Here is a 16,850-nt window from a genome sequence, read left to right on the forward strand (position 1 = left end):
TGCGCTGACGCACGCGAGGCGCGTGATTGACGCAGGCGATGTTACTAAATTCGGCGGTTGGCCGGGCCCTGCCGCCGGCGCGCGCCGCAGATAGCGGAGTAGGTTCCCCTCGGTCACCCCCGCCCCTTCTCCATTCAGCGCCGCGCGGGGCGGGGCGGGGCGGGGCGGGGCGGGGCCGGGCCGGGCAGGGCGCGCGGGGCGGGGCGCGCGCGGCCGCGCCGGGATCCGGCCGAACCAAATATAGTCGGGCCCAGCTATTTTTAGTTGGGCCTCGGGCGCGAGCGCGCCGCGCTAGGGGCGCCCTGACCCCGCCTGGAGTGCGGAGGGGGCGGGGGCGGCGGTGTCGCCATCTTGGACTCGGCTCGACCCGTACTGGTGACCCGTTACGCTGGGCCGGGCTGAGCGCCGGGGGTCGGGGTGAGTGGGAGTGAGTTGCGGGAGAGAGCGTGCGCGGGCTGAGAGGAGCGAGCGGGGCGCGGGGTCCACCTCGAGCCGCGGCGCGAGCGGTGGAGTGAACTCTGCGCGCGCGTGCGCGCGCGCTTGGTGTCAGGGACGGTGATCCCCGCCCGTCCTCAGGCCTGGCGGTCGTGCCACCCTGCAGCCCGGCTAGCCCCGAGTAGCGTGGGGGCGGAGCTGCCCGCGGCCACCACTTCCTGAGAGTCGGGGATACCCCTCCCGGACGTCACGGAGGAGCCGAGGCGGCGGTGGCGGCCCAGGGCTCATCCTGCACTTGCATCACGGGTGCAGCAGCAGCTGCTCTGCTCCTTTGTGGCTTTTTCCCCTGTTGAGTAACTGCTTTGTTAACTGAAAATACCATGACGGGCCAGTGTGATCACCAGCTCCAGACCTCAAAGAAAGTGAAGCTGTCAGGCAAGAAGAGGGAGACTCCCCCAGCCGGCTGCGATGGTATCTGGTGGGTGGGTGTGTAGAGAAGCACTTGACAGTTTCCACGTATTACTTCTTGCCTAACTCTTCACCCTCAAGAAGGTTTAAAAATACTTTTATTTCCGTGCTGTAAAAATTTCATCTGTGTTCTGCACCCCATCCATTCCCCGCTTCAATTTAAAATTTCTTGTAGAGCTGGGATCAGTGTAAGCAGGAACCCTAAAATTAGGTACGGTTTTTAGGAAACATGACATCTTTCAATGAATTTATTCAATAAACTACATTTTCTAATTGTTAATATACAAAAGGCCCTTGCCCACTCAAGGTGGTTATAAAGCTACTAACCAAGTTTACTCACAGGAACTGGGCTCCTTCAGTGAATTTCAAACCAATATCCTTGTGTATGTTTTGGTAGAAAAATCATCTGAGAATCTCCAGATAAAACGTTTCTCTGAGTGGGTGTGCCTTCAGGACCTCTGTCATGGTGAATCCTGAGCCTCCCTCTTCTCCCAACTTTATGCCTCCTTTTATGTCCTTTCTTTCCCGAGTATCTGGGCTTTAATCTAGATTATGTTTCTTGACTGCTTTGCTGGGCTGAGGGCTGTTTGATGCACTCAATGATTCAGAACTCCTGGCTGGAGTTCTCTGGGCAGGTGGCTGGACCAACCATGAGAGGTTTCAGTGGTCACTGATAAGTGGCAACTCTTTTACACTCAAATGGCAAGTCATGGAAGCAGAGACAAGGCTTTCTTACAAACTGGGACACTGTCCTTTGCTTAATACTTGGTCCCTAAGCATGTGATTCAGTGACCCGAAAGGAATTAATTTTTTGCTATTTAAAAAAAAATAATATCTATTCCTCTATGTCTTTTTAGAAGTCTGAGTTATTCGAAATCAGGCATAGTATTGTGTAAGGCATATATAATATAACTGTTTCAGTACTCTAAATTACTTTTTGGTGATGACTTTTTATTTTATTTTTTACCATATTTTTTACTAAGTGAAATTTAGTCTTTATAGGTAAGTCTTTAATTTTGGGAAAACAGGATAAAACTACCTTAATCTGTGACATGTTGAAAACATAACCTGTAATGTATTGAAAAAAGACTACCTCACTCTGTGACATGTCCTTTTTCTAGAAGAGGGACATTCAATATGTGGCCTAGTTTACACACAAAGTAGAGAAAGCAGTTTCTACTCTCATGTTCTTTATCGCAGTCAATCTGTTAAAAAAAACTCTTTCCATAAAGTAACTCTTAAAGATTCACTTTTGTGGGCCTAATTTGCTTGTAAGAAAGAAAGTACTTTTTCTCTTGGGAAGTAAAATATAGGGGAAATTTACTGTGCGTGATATAGAACAATTGTTTTAACAATGTGGGATTTAAAATTGCTTTAGATGCTTTTCTGATGAAACAGTGACATTTAATCCATGATTTTGCTTACCTATAAAGTTCTTATTCATGTACAGATTGAATGAGGAAAGTCGAAGTAAAATTTTCAACCCAGAAGTTGTTACCTGAGGTGAAAATAAGGCAAAGTCAATGAATTTTAGTCCATATTTTCTTGAATCAGTACAGAACTTCTATACTATATTTATGGTACCTATATAAAATATTAAAATTTCAGCTGACGTTGATATATACACTTATAAATTGTCTCTGGTTTAATAATCCAGCACTGTTGTGGTAATTTTCTATCTGGCCTCCAGCATATCCTCTTATCAATTGTATCACTGCCAAATTAGTCTTCTTAAAATTTATTATATCATTCTCAGCCTCACAATCTTTAGCAGTTGGATATTGTCTCCAAAGTAAAACCAAAGGCCTCTTTTATTTGCGCAGAATTTCCCTGTCCTCGTCAAAACTCGTATCCTCACTGTTCTTCAAACATCCTTTTAACCTCCCACATTTGTTCATAGTTTTCCTTTTTATGGCATTCCCTCTCTCCCTTCTTCTCCACTTATTGAACTCTTACCCTTCCTCTAAAACAAGCTCAAGAAGTGAACTCATACTGTGCTTTAGTCTTTAATAATTTTTACTTTTACTGCCTTCTTTGTGTGCTCTTCATGTAGATTGCCTGTAACCCCATCAAACCATAACTTTGAAAGCATGCCTCATATACCTCAGGAATATCTGTGGCACCTAAGAATGTCTAGTATAGATAGTAAATCCCCATAAAATGTTGCTTCATCTAATTTGAATATGAATTGACAGCAGCCATAACATAGGTAACATTATAGGGACTAGGTTATTCTTGGCACAAATGGGCATTTATGAGGTCATACATTAGTTGTTTTCTTTACCTGAACTTTTGATATTCCTAACTGAACCTACCTTGTCAAGGTGCCTGCCAGAAGCACAGACAGCTGCACGGTGATACAAGGAAATGGCAGTTTGGCTTGTTGCGTAGGAAGATTTGCTATGATCTTTTTTTTTTTCCTGGTACACTTTTGATTTGACTCTAATTCTAACCTCTTTCCCCCTCTCTTGGCACTTTCTCTTATGCTGCTTTCTCTCAGTGATGAACTGGATGCTGTAGACTAGAAAATGTTAACCTCTTTTATAAAAATGTTTTGATGTTTAGAAAGTGGTGGACTTTGACATCTATGCATAAACAGTTAAAGGTAAAGAATTCCTTATCTTTTCCAAAAATATTATATGTATATGTGTATATGTGTTATTTATTTATTTATTTAGGAATACCAGGAATTGAACTCAGGGGCACTCAACTACTGAGCGACATCCTCAGCCTTTTTTTATTTTTTATTTTGAGACAGGGTCTCACTAAGTTGCTTAGAGTGTTGGTAAGTTGCTGAAGCTGGTTTTGAACTTGTGATCCTCCTGCCTCAGCCTCCTGAGCCCCTGGGATTACAGGTGTGTGCCACCACACTTGGCCTCCAAAATATATTTAAATAGATTTGTATGATACCACATATATGCAGAGGTAAACTGGGCAAAGAGATTTGGGGATTGTGATTTGTTAGATGCCCATGTGACTTAGAATATTAAAATTTATCCTATCAAGGAAAAAGTACTATAATAGATCAGTAAGGACTTTCTGTGTTATAGAAAAGAAAGAGTAGAAACCTGAGACAGATTTCTTAATGGTCTAAGTGGTAATTCTCATGCATCAATAATAATAATAGGATAGGCTTCCAATCTGTTTAAACACAGTTTATTTCTTAGTCATGTTTTCCCCATTCACTGGTAAACTCTGAAAGACCATAATAATTTGGGAGAGAAAAGTTATTACTCATGTGTGATAAATCAATTTAGAATATTATTTATGCCTATGAAATAAGATCTACATTTTAGCTAGAGTTGATGAAGTAAATAACTCTTTCCAAATATAGCTGCACAACTCTTTCCCATCATCCAGCTCTGAAAAAAAACCTGCCTCACGTGCTTACATGTAGAAATTCAGTTCCTTCAGCATATTCTCTAAGAGTGAGATGCTGTGTGTCACAAAGAGCACTCACTGTTTCTTGGAGATCTCTGCCTGGCATTGCTGCTGTGAAGGTGCCCAAACTTGGGTAAATTAATCTTTATCACTGTAAAATTATAGTGTTGGTTTCACCTTATGATCTTTAAGGATTTTTCAGGTCCTAAAGTCAGATGCTTTCTTAGGTCAGTTAAATGATTGTGAACCATCAGTTAAGTTCTAAGTCACTGCCTGATTGCTGTGCTCAGGAGGCTCATTAACTCTAGCAACACATGTGCTTTCAGTAGTAATGTTATATTAGCAGAAATATTTTATTAAACTGCTTTGGCCCACATAGTAATTAACTATGGCCATTGAGTGGGATTTTGGTGGCCCAAGAGAGTTAATGTACTACTAGCATCACAGCCCTTTCCTGTCCATTAAGTAGAAATGAGCAGAAACCTGGATAGTCCAAAAGTCATTTTATATTTAGCTTTGGAACTTGTCTTTGTACATTCATTTGAATATGGATGAACCACAAATTGACTTCATACAAATTAGCAAACTTTCTTGGAATGAGTTCTGCTGTTTGCTCCTCTTCAGTTCCTTTCTGATCCTCACTGCTTGCTAGGCATAAGCCATTTCTTAAGTGCAGCAGCCAGGGCAAAACTGTCCTCTTTCTGCTTTGTCCAAGCAAAGGCCTGGTGATTGTGGAGTTGCAAGTCTTTACATTGTATCCTTTCTGAGCATGAGGAGATAAAGTGAAATGTTAAGGCAGGTCATAAGGAAGTACCAAGAAGATGTTGAGAAAATGTTGGCAAAGCAGTCAGGAAGAATACAGTAAATTCTGTTTACAAACTTGTTAGTTTTGTAGTTGGATACATCCCTTGGATTAATAAGAGCTGACTTTATAGGCACTGAAAAATATCTGAATTTTAGCAGATTGTGGGTTTATGTATTATCAAAGTCAGGTTTAGATGGTAAAAACAGGGTTTGTCCATTATTTTTTTTTTAATGCCTGTTCTATATATTTAGGTATCTGGCTTCCTACTTTAGATCATGAAATTAGTAACTGATTCTGATTTTTTACCCATAATACATTTTCCAGTATTTGTTCCTCATGTTTATAGTTCACTACTGGAAAAATTCTTCCCTGACATCTGTTCTGGATTAGTTCTCCTTTCCAGTTATGTTTTCCTGTTTTATCAGTTGTGTTGAGGAGAATAGAAAGCCATATTTTAAAGATTTCTGCTATTTAAATTTAGTAAAATTAAAATAAACCAACTCACATTTCTAATTTCTGAAAACAAATTCTTATTTTAAAATCACATGCTAAATTGCCATTTTTAAAACAATACAATAAACTGTACAAAATTTGAAATCCATTTACTCTCATTTCATAGCATTTTATAGTTGTGAAATTGACTTTTCCACATTTCAATTTTTTTTAAGAGGAGCTTATATTATCTCAAAATCTTTTAAAATGTCTTTTTGAGCTGGGTGTGGTGGTACATACCTGTAAGCCTACCTATTTGGGAAGCTGAAGCAAGAAGATGGCAAATTTGAGGCCAACTTCTGCAACTTAGAGAGACTCTGTCTCAAGATAAAAATTCAAAAAGGGTTGGGGATATTTCTGAGTGATAGAGCAGCGCTAGGTTCAATACCCAGTTAACCGCTCCCCTACCGCCCCCACCACCTGCCACACACACACCTTTTTGTTTCAGCCCTTTGGACCTGTATATCTTTGGGGGTGAGTTTTTTGAGCAGTTGCAGCAGTTCTTGATATGGAGTAAATACTCAGTAAATATTTTGATGAATGAATGAAGATAGGAAGTCTTATTCAAAATATGCTGTTTTCCTTATCCTTGCCAGTCTTGCAGTGTTACTGGCTTTTTTCTGAGATAGTTTTACTCGTGGGTAGGCATGAGAGGAACAGAGAAGACCTGCTGTATGTCATTGTCTGCTTCAACTGTGCTACCCTGTCCCATCACTGCAGCTAGTTTACAGAGACTTCTGGTTGCACCCCTGAGTTACACACTGTGCCATCTGTGTTAAATCAGAAGGAAGTCAGACATCCAAAGGAATTGTACCACTTTTGGCCCCAGACATCCTGATTAGTTTATCTCTGCCTTATCTCTTTATTTTGAGATATCATTTTTGCTATAAGACTTTTACAAGATGGTGTCCTCTCTTTTCTTCATCATCTCTGCCCTGGCCCTGTGCCTACCTATTTGACAATGACTTCATCTCTAGGCGTAAGACTAGAACCCCTGCCATGCTCTCTAGTTCTGGATGCTACTTTTCAAGATCTCCAGGTATACAACTTGTCTAAGGTATCACCTCTAGCTTGAGAGACCGTAGACTGGATATTAACTAGGGACTCAAATTATAGCTACCATACATATTTAAAGATTGTTCAATTTAACTTTTTAAAAAAAATATTTATTTTTTGGGCTGTGGCTATGGCTCAGTGCCTAGCATGCGTGAGTGAGGCACTGGGTTCCACCCACAGTACCACATAAAAATAAATAAAATAAAGGCATTCTGTCCAACTACAAAAAAAATTTTTTTTTTAGAAGTAGTTGGACCCAATACCTTTATTTTATTTACTTACTTTTATGTGGTGCTGAGGATCGAACCCAGGGCCTCGCACGTGCTAGACAACGCTGAGCCACAACCCAGCCCTCAATTTAATTTTTTTCCGATATTTACTTCTTAGTTTTAGGTGGACACAATATCTTTATTTTATATTTATGTGATGCTGAGGATCAAACCCAGTGCCTCATGCATATTAGGTGAATACCACTGAGCTACAGCCAAAGCCCCAAGATTTTAGGAATGAGCCCACACTCTGAGCCCAGAAGTTACAATGCTATATTCTCTTGTTTGTTTGGTGCTGGGGATTGAACCCAGGGCCTCATGCATGCAAGACAAGCACTCTACCAAATGAGCTGTATCCCTAGCCCCTAATTTTTGAAAAGGTATTACATTCACGTGATTTAAACAACAAAATGTTTAGAAAGCCCAAATTTCTCTTTCACCCCTGTCCCACATCTATTAAATTACCATCCTTACAGAGTTTTAAAATACATTTTCAAGAACAGTACAAATATAAATTGTTATCCTTTCCTATTTTTATACAAATGGAAGATTATACACATTGTTCTGCCTTTTTTACCAAACAGTGTATCGGAGTTCTTTCTATAACAGTGGAAAAAAATCCAAGAGATCTTTCACTTAATCTTGGAGATCTCTCCACATCATTGTGCAAATATATTATCATTTATTCAACCTCAGTCTCATACTGATAGACATTTGGGAAATTTCTAATCTTTGTTGTTACCAGCAATGTTACAATAAATACTTTTGTTATATAGATTATTTCACACTTGTGGAAGTATATTTGTAAATTCCTAAAAGTGGGATTGCTGAACCAAAGGGTAAATATCATAGGTAAATTGCCCTTCATAAGGGTTGCACAGTTTACACCCCATCAGGAATATAGGCTAGTACCTGATTATTTATATTCTTCTCAAGAAAATGCATTATTTAACCTTTGGATTGTTTCTAGTCTGATAGGTTAAAAAATGTTACTTTCTATTTTTCTTATGAGTAAGTTTGAACATCTTTTCATATATTTAAGAGCCTTTTATATTTTCTTCTTATGAAGTATCTGTTATATCCTTTGCCTATTTTGGGAGGTGGAGGTGTTTTAAAAACCGCTTTTAGTCACTGTTTGTAATATGGAGATTTACTCTTTGTAACATGAGTTGCAGCATTTTTTCTCTCGTTTATCATTTGTCTTTCAACTTTCCTTATGATGTTTTTGCTTTGTAGAGTTGAATTTGTCAGTCTTTTTATGACTTCTGAATTTTGTCATCATTAGAAAAGCCTGCTCCACTCCAAGGTTATGAAAGAATTCTTGGCTTTACTACTTTTATGGTTCCTGAGATTTTGATTTTTGATCCATTTTTTCTTGTATATGATGTGAAGGATAGGTCCAACTTTATTTTTTTCTAAGTGATTACTCAATTGCCTCAACATCATTTGTGAATAATCTGCCTCTATACTGTTTGCTTCTACCAAAAACAAGACTGATTCATCTATTTCTTTTTCACACTTTCTTTGCTGTGACTAAATATGAACACAATCCTGTTTTCCTTCCTATAGAACACCTTATGAAGTGGTGAAGATGTCTTTCGCCCCGCTTCCTTTGTCTTCCTCAGCAACACTGGGAGCCTGGCAGTTAGCAATTGAATGAATACAAGGCTGCTGAGAAGGCTGGCCAGGAGTTTTCATGGAGCAATAACTGGTTAAAAAGGAAACCTGAGTATAATCAAGTTCCTTTAAAGACTGTTCAAACCAGAGGCGTCCTCTGGCAGTCTCTGGCACCACTAACCAGCTATTATTCTAGAAGCCGAAGGTGTGCTGCCTGCATCCTGCACTACAGAGGCAGTTCAGTTCAGTTGCTTTACTTTATACCCACTTCCTCATCTATCGCCTCTTCCTTGTTTGATAGTATGGAATGTCACCTCCTGTACATTCGAATGGAAATTATAATGTGCCAAGATGTTCGTGCTGGAGGCCCCACCCTGCAGGGGCCAGCTCCAGGATCTTGCTGGAAATATAATTATGAATGAACTATTTTGGAAATGACTCCTAATTTGAACTGTGAGCAGATGAAGTTTTTTCAAAACCCAACTTTGTTCTATAAGGAGAGCCTGTCCAAGCAGGCAGATGGAGCTGAATTCCCTCTATCCCTTACTAGTGCTTTCTGAGCTGCTTGGTTTTTTTCAGAGCTCCTTGATAAATACTTCCTTCCACTCTGAGCCATCGCCTCAAGCATCTTTCCCTTCTAAATTCCCTCGGGCCACCTTGCCTGTTCTTCACCAGCACTTTGTTGCCTGTGATACCAAATAGTTACAGCAACCTGGCTGCCCAGTGGTAGGAGAATAGGCCAACAAGAGTGGTCTTAACTAAAAGGCAGCAAGAAGTTACTTGGAACAATCAAAACATCTAGTGGTAAGATGAAAACATTTGCTTTGTTGTTTTTCTTTTTCCTTCATTAAAAAGGGCATGCTTGTACAGTACAGGACACTCAGAAAAATGTAGATAAGGAATAGAAGGAAAAAGGAAAAAAAATCCATAAATCAAGCCACCAAGGAGTAATCAGTATCATCCTCCATCTTCTTAAATGCATTTCATTTATCCATATAAACTCTGCTTACTGTTTATATTTGCCATAATGTATTTAAGCATTTTCCAATTACTGGTTAGTTACCTTTGGCCAAGATTAGGCTTTTGTTCCTTCATGTCTTTTGTTTTGAAACTGTGGGTCAGTTCATCTTTAATTGGGAATAGCTTGCCATTCTCTTTTTCCTTTAGTCCCTCTATTCTGCTTAGGCTTGCATCCAGCCTGGGCCCCCAAGACGCCCTTGTTTGTTTTAAGTGAGACAGTATGTAAATGAAGCCATTCTGCCAAGCTTTTCTGTGGAGTTACTTATGGGGCCCAATTCCAGAATTCCTGTGGAACTCTGGTTATATATAAAACATTTTTTGGAGTTCATGCTTGATGTATGTTTTGTGTATATGTATATAAATTAGATGGGGAATATGAGGAGAGAGGAGGAACCTGTATCAAAATAAAAATAAAGAGGGATTGTTGCAGAGAAACCCACCTTCATTGGAGGGCAGTTAAAGAGATTTTCTGTTAAACAAGGTTGGCAAATATGTGCTGTGTGTTGTGCCTAAACCTAAGCAACGGTATAATCACTAATCAGTCATGGTACTTATTTCTTACTAGATCCATAATCAACTTTGAATTGTTCTGAAAATGGGGTTCTAGGTAACTGTATTCATTGGATTGCTATGGGAGACAAACATACTCATCATTCTTACTCTAAAGTGTTACATTCAGTTTTTTTTTAAATAGTGGATTGACCAAGAAAATCATAATTAATGTTTTATATTTGATGAATAAGTTTATAAAAATATGGGATGTGAGGAAAGAATAATTATCTGAATCTCAGGCAAAGTACAAGCCTCCTAGCTAAGACCATAGAAGCAGCATAATCAAATTTTAGGTTTGTTATGGAGTGAAAACAGCATTGCAGTAGTGCCCTTCATTATATATTGCCCACCATATTGTCATGGTGATTGACTCCTCAACAGCTCTTCTACTCTTTTGGGTAGTCTCAGCAAGCTAGGGTAATCAGCATGGGAAATCCCATTTCCCCTGCCAGGGAAGGGTGAGAAGGCTTGGAACCTGTTTTGGCCATTGAGATGTGAAGGAAGGCCTGGAAAGGGGCCACGTGCTTCCAGGAAAGGTTTTCTTGACCATAAAAGAGAGAAAAGAAAGAGATGACATCTCCTCTTCCTCTGATAATGTCGGAGCAGCTGCTGTAACTGTCTTGGGGCAGTTTAGGTAAACTTGTTTTGGATTGAAGCTGATCTAGAAGATGGCAGAACAGAAGGGAAGAAGAAACCTGAGCTGTTTGTAACCTCAATGAATTGCTGATTATTTTGTACTTCTGAACTTCCAGTTCTGTGAGATAATTCAGTTCCTCACTGTATAAGCCAGCATGATCTGAGACCTTGTCACTTGCAGCCAAAGCATCCTGAGTATATATCCATTTTGTCCCACCAGATTTACAGCACGTGGGTTTTATTTTATTCTGATGGGTATCATTTCATCAGGGTGCTTCCTTCCTCCTGTCTTCTAGCTTTATAAAATGGGGTATGGATTCTAATTGGTCATTTCTCATCTCTGTCTTTTCTAAGGGGCTCTGTTATAGATCAGGGTTCTTAATAGAAAGTAGCAGGAAACCAAATGGTACTCACTATCTTTCCTGGAGCATTTTGGGTTGTTTGAGTATTTGGTGGTGGGACTGCTCCCATTTGTCATTCATTCCTGATTTTGATTTCTTGATTTGGTCTTGGTCCCTGCTCTTCCATATTTTGTATCTTATGCCTAGGCTCGAGATTGTTTGGTAGCTTTCTTTTCCTTTCTTCCTTTTTCCTCAACACCTCTTTCTCATTGTCTCCAACTTGGCTTTCTGGTTAGTGGGGACTGTTCTAAACAGATATTGTATATAATGATTTCCAGGAATAATAATGAGTTAAATAAAATAAGTAGTGGTCCATTTCTCACCGAGCACTTTTTACTCATGTATAGAGTAAGTACCCAGAAATGGTCTGTGAGTCAGGACAGTTGAGTTTTCACTATGGCTTCACTATTTGCTACCTGAAATCTTTGGGCAAGTCCCTTAAAGACATTGAGTTTTTTTAAAAAAATTTGTTACTAATAATGGTCTATTTTTTTGTAGTTACTGTTGTGATTTAAAAGAGATTTTTATGAACCTGGCAAATGATAAAAAAAAAATTTAAAATACTCAAGTTTAGTTGGATTTTCTGATTATTTTCCAGTGAACTAATGCCAGGGTCTCTAGAATAAGCTGTGTAGCTTGTTAGTTTGTTTGTAGAAAGGGATGCCAACACACAATAAGGGGAAAAATATAAGTTTTTGGATTAGACAAAAGGGGAATGAAGGGAAAAGGGGGGATGGGAATAGGAAAGACAGTAGAATGAATCTGACATAACTTTCCTAAAGTTCTTACATGAATATATGACCAGTGAAACTCCACATCTATACAACCACAAAATGGTATTCTAATTAGAGTAAGTTATACTCCATGCATGTATGATATGTTAAAATACACTCTACTGTCATGTGTATCTAAAAAGAACAACAACAAAAAAGAAAAGCAATAGAGTATGATATGGGACAAATAATAGGAGTTGAATTTTGTATTTTATTGATTACATTAGGCCTGAAAAAAATAGACAGGACCACACGATATTAAGGGGGAAATAAAGGTCAGGCTGTGAACTCTTTGAAGGTTATTTCTAGTTCAACCAGAAATTCTGGTCAGCCCCCATTAGGAGAAAATGAAACCAATAGAAGAAATACCCCCCTCTAGTGGCGAGGAGCCAGGTTCTACACTTGGTTGCTACTTTGGGTGACAGTGATTTTTAGGATTATTAAGTTTCTTAAGAGGAATCCTGAGGACCTAGAGGTAGAGTATCTAAGGAAGGTCTTTAGTTCAGGCTTTCCTTATCAAGAGAGTTGGCACATTTCTCAGGTTCTATTATATGGAATCGATTATCTGAAAATATATAGAGGCTACAGTTATTTGAAGAAGTTCACAGTCTGTTATGAAAGCTACATAGAGATCATAAGAATGAGTTCATTGTTGCTAAACTTCTTATTGGAGTGAAAGAATGTTGTAGGTACCTTTGTAAACCCATTGGCAGGGGGATAAGTACTATATTAAAGTCATGGGTAATGCCATAGAGTAGTAGTCACTTAGGTTCATGCAGAATAGTGGCTATAGTTTTGATTTGAAGTTTTTAGTGATGATTCTGAGAACCAGATGTTTAATTTATGTCTTGGAAGTAATATAATTGCTTCCTATGAAAAGGCAATGAAATTAAGTATGTTAAAAATAACATTACCCATGATTCAGTGGCTCAGGAGAAACACCTAATGCATTTTTGAAAGATCACATTTTATAAGAATATGTTGTTAATAGTAATAGTTATGGTTATTATATTTATAAGTCTCTTCCATAGTTCTTTGAAGTTTTTGTTGTTTCAACTTCTGTTTGGACATACTTTATTTAAGTTTACTTAATGATTTCTGAAGAGGCAAAATTTCAGAGAATAACATTTTAGTGATACTCTGTTATATATAAGGAAGATTTCAATGCCATATATCTCTAATAACAATGCTTAAGATACTAGAAAAATAAATTCTGGTACATGATTGCATTATTAGTATGCCATTTCTTTATAGTCAAACATCTTTGCCCTGAAGAAATTGAAGCTTGCAATAGGCCAGCCTTCCTATGATTTTTAATGTTTGGTGACATTTTTTTATGATATAGTAATAGAAAAATTCTCTAGAAACTATAAATGTACATTTTTGTATACATGAACCAACTGATATTATGGAGTTCTGAATTAATTTTTATGAAACTGATATCCTTAGTTTATGGTTAAACTTCATAAATGTACTTTATTTTTGGAAAGAAGAACTAGGTCTGGGAGTAGATCAAGATCCACCTGTTGGGGAAAACCAGAAATAGGAGGAAGAGGTTATTAACGACTCATTCTTAGCTGAGAAAAATTCAGTATGAAGTAAGTAAGGCCAGTTAAAGAAAGAATTATGATTATGTTAAGTGAGTTCACAGATATTGTTGAAAGCAAATTGGTTAAAACTGATTTGTTAATATATATGGGAGTAATAAACCAATTAAATGATCTCTTTACTAAATTAGTGCGACAGTAGTAGAGGATATCTGGAGGGAAGTGAAAAAGCTGATAAAGTTAGTGGTAATTAGACCTTCATTAAATCCCAGCTCTAAAGAATTACTATATACATTAGTGACAGCTTAATTCTATAAATAAAAGTTGATATGAAAAATCGATATGATGTTGGCATTGCTGAAATTAGGTAAGAATTGATTAATGTAAAGAATTGCAGGAAATGGACTTGAATAAAGAATACAGACTATCATTTGAAATTTCAGATAAAGTATAATAGTTCATATTTGCACAAGATTTTATGATATTCTGAGAGTTTTCATATACATGATCTCATTTAATTCTTCTACGAACTCTGGGGGACAATAGTACACATATGGAGGCTCTGAAAGGCAAGTAGGGACTAAATAACAGGAGAGAAACTCGGGTCCAGGGCTCCCTACCACAATGCCTTTGTTCGCTGCTAGTTTCTTGTGGTTGCTCTAACAATTTACTCCAAATAGAATAGCTTAAAGTTTCAGAAATTTATTCCCTCACAGTTCTGGAGGCCAGAAGTCCAAAGTTAAGGTGTTGACTGGGCCACCCTTCCTCTGGAGAGGCAAAATATCTCTGGAGAAAAGTATCTTGCTCTTTTCAGCTTTTGGTCACCATTGTCATTCATTGACTCATGGCTTCCTCACTCCATTCTCTGCATCTGTATAGCCTTATTTTCTGTCCTGTCTGCTCTGCTGTCTGTCTCAAAGCTCTCTGCCTTTCTCTGAGAAAGGCTGACTTTAAGGGAATCTGTTTGACACTGGATTTAGGGTTCACCTAGGTCATCCAGAATGCTTTCATCTGAAGGTCTTAAGTTAATTATATCTGTAAGAAACATTTTTCTAAAGTAACATTCACAGGTTCTGGGGATTAGGATATGGACTCTATCTTTTCAGGGGACACCATTCTACCCATTACATTCATTATATGATTTTAATTCTGTGTCTTTCTTTTGAATTGAGAAAATAAACTGTCTGAAGATGAGAATTTTTAGCTAGAAGGTAGAGAAGAAAATTTAAAATATTTCTAGTTGTTTCCAAGTGATTAGTAAGGGCTTGTTAAATTTTCAGAGGTCAGATATCTTTGACACAAACCGAGAAAGGGTAAATGGTTGTAAAGTGAAAAGTATTTTCTCTAAAAGGTAGCCATTGACAGTGCCTTGGTAAAAAGAATTAAAGTAATCCATTCAAAAGTTCTACCAAATCCTTGTACTAGCTTTTACATTTGTAACACTAGAAGTGACTAAATTATTATCTGATTTTGTATGATTGATAATATTATAAGTTGACTTCATTTCTTGTGTTATTGCACTAAAAGATTTGTGTGAGAGAGAAAGAGATGCATTGTGTAAATGGTTCAGTATAATCAGTTTCTTACCTAATATAAGCATGCTAATTTGGGTCATATAAGTCAAGATGATCCTAGTATGCAAATTATTTGAGGGCAAACTTATTTGGAAAATAAGTGAATGAGTATGATACTATCCAGATCAAAAACAAAAGAGATGGAATTTCTGAATGAAAAAGAAAGAGATCTAGAGGGCAGGTCTAGAGATCTAATTGAAAATAAGACATTCTGGAGGGAAAGCAAAGATACACACTCTAACTGGATAAAAGACTTGGCATGTCATTTATCCAGTTAGAGTGTAGTACCTGACACGTGGTGAATGTGCTCAGAGATTTGCTGTATGAATGAAATAACTTTCTATGACACTCAAATCAGGCACCCACAAATCCCACATCATTTTACTTTGGAGCGTCTTGTTGGTAATATGGTTTATTCATTAAAGGAGTATCCCTCCTTTAAGAAACTCCATTGAGTCTGGTGCATGCCTGTAATCCCAGCAGCTCAGGAGGCTGAGGCAGGAGGATTTCGAGTTCAAAGCCAGCCTCAGCAACGGCGAGGTGCTAAACAACTCAGTGAGACTCTGTCTTTAAATAAAATACAAAGTAGGGCTGGGGATATGGCTCAGTGGTTGAGCGGCCCTGGCTTCAAACCCTGGTACAAAACAACAACAACAACAACAAAAAAAAAAAAAAAAAAAAAGAAAGAAAGAAAGAAAGAAACTCCACTGAGTCTGTTTATCATGATAGAGCCGAAAACTTTTTCATCTTCAGTAATCTTGAACTTCAGACCAAACATGGTGGTCTGTGTCAGTGAGATTCATTCTTCCCATCTTCTCACTAGCCTGGGGTTCAGCTGCCATTAGAGGTGTTGGGCTGGGGCTTGTGATACAGTTCTTCAGACCTTTAGTGTTGCCCATTGTGCTCTAGGGAGGGTCCACACTTATACTCTGCTAAGTCTGCAAAGTTTTGACTGTTACAGCTTTTGGTCTTCACAGATGGAAGTACAGGGACTTGAACTATGTGCCAGGCTCTTTGATGTATTATTTCAGTTGCTTCCAGCCAACCTTAGAAGCTGAGTACTATTATCATCCCTGTTTTACAGAAGCACAAGAAATTAAGTAACTTGATGGAGTTCATACCAAAATTTGAACCCAGGAAGTCTTACGTCAGAGCCTCTGTTCTTCATCATATCCAATGATGACTTCCTGTTCATTTTTTTTTTTTTTTTTTTTTTTAGTAATCTGTTCTTTCTTTGTGAAGGCTTATATTTTTCCTTCTTCTTACAGCTCAGAAATTCCCCCAGGATATATCCAGGTGAATGCCTTTTTTCTTACCTTTCTTGGCGCTTAGGGAGTTTTTAATGCAGCAGCTCTGTTCTCCTCAGGGAAGTTTTGTTGTGCTGTGTTGTACCCTAGACCATCCAGCATGTCTTTGCTTTCCCTCCAGAATGTCTTATTTTCAATTAGATCTCCTAGACCTGCCCTCTAGATCTCTTTCTTTTTCATTCAGAAATTCCATTTCTTTTATTTTTGATCTGGATAGTATGATACTCATTCACTTATTTTCCAAATAAGAAATTTGTTCTTTGGAGGGACAAGGTTGTTATACTTTTTATTTCCTCAGTTGGAATTTAAGATTTATGAATCATGATTAAAGAACTCCCAAATCTATTATTTTGTTGTGGTTATTCTTTAGCATTCAACAATATATGAGGTACAATATGTAGGTAAACAGTTTATTTTTAGAAATGTGAGGTTATTTCAACCTTAGGAAATACTAATGTAATATATCACTTTAATAGATCAAAGAAAAAAATCTTTGGGTCATTTCTACAGATATTGC

This window comes from Callospermophilus lateralis, chromosome 2, assembly GCF_048772815.1.
Source record: "Callospermophilus lateralis isolate mCalLat2 chromosome 2, mCalLat2.hap1, whole genome shotgun sequence".
Taxonomy (NCBI): domain Eukaryota; kingdom Metazoa; phylum Chordata; class Mammalia; order Rodentia; family Sciuridae; genus Callospermophilus; species Callospermophilus lateralis.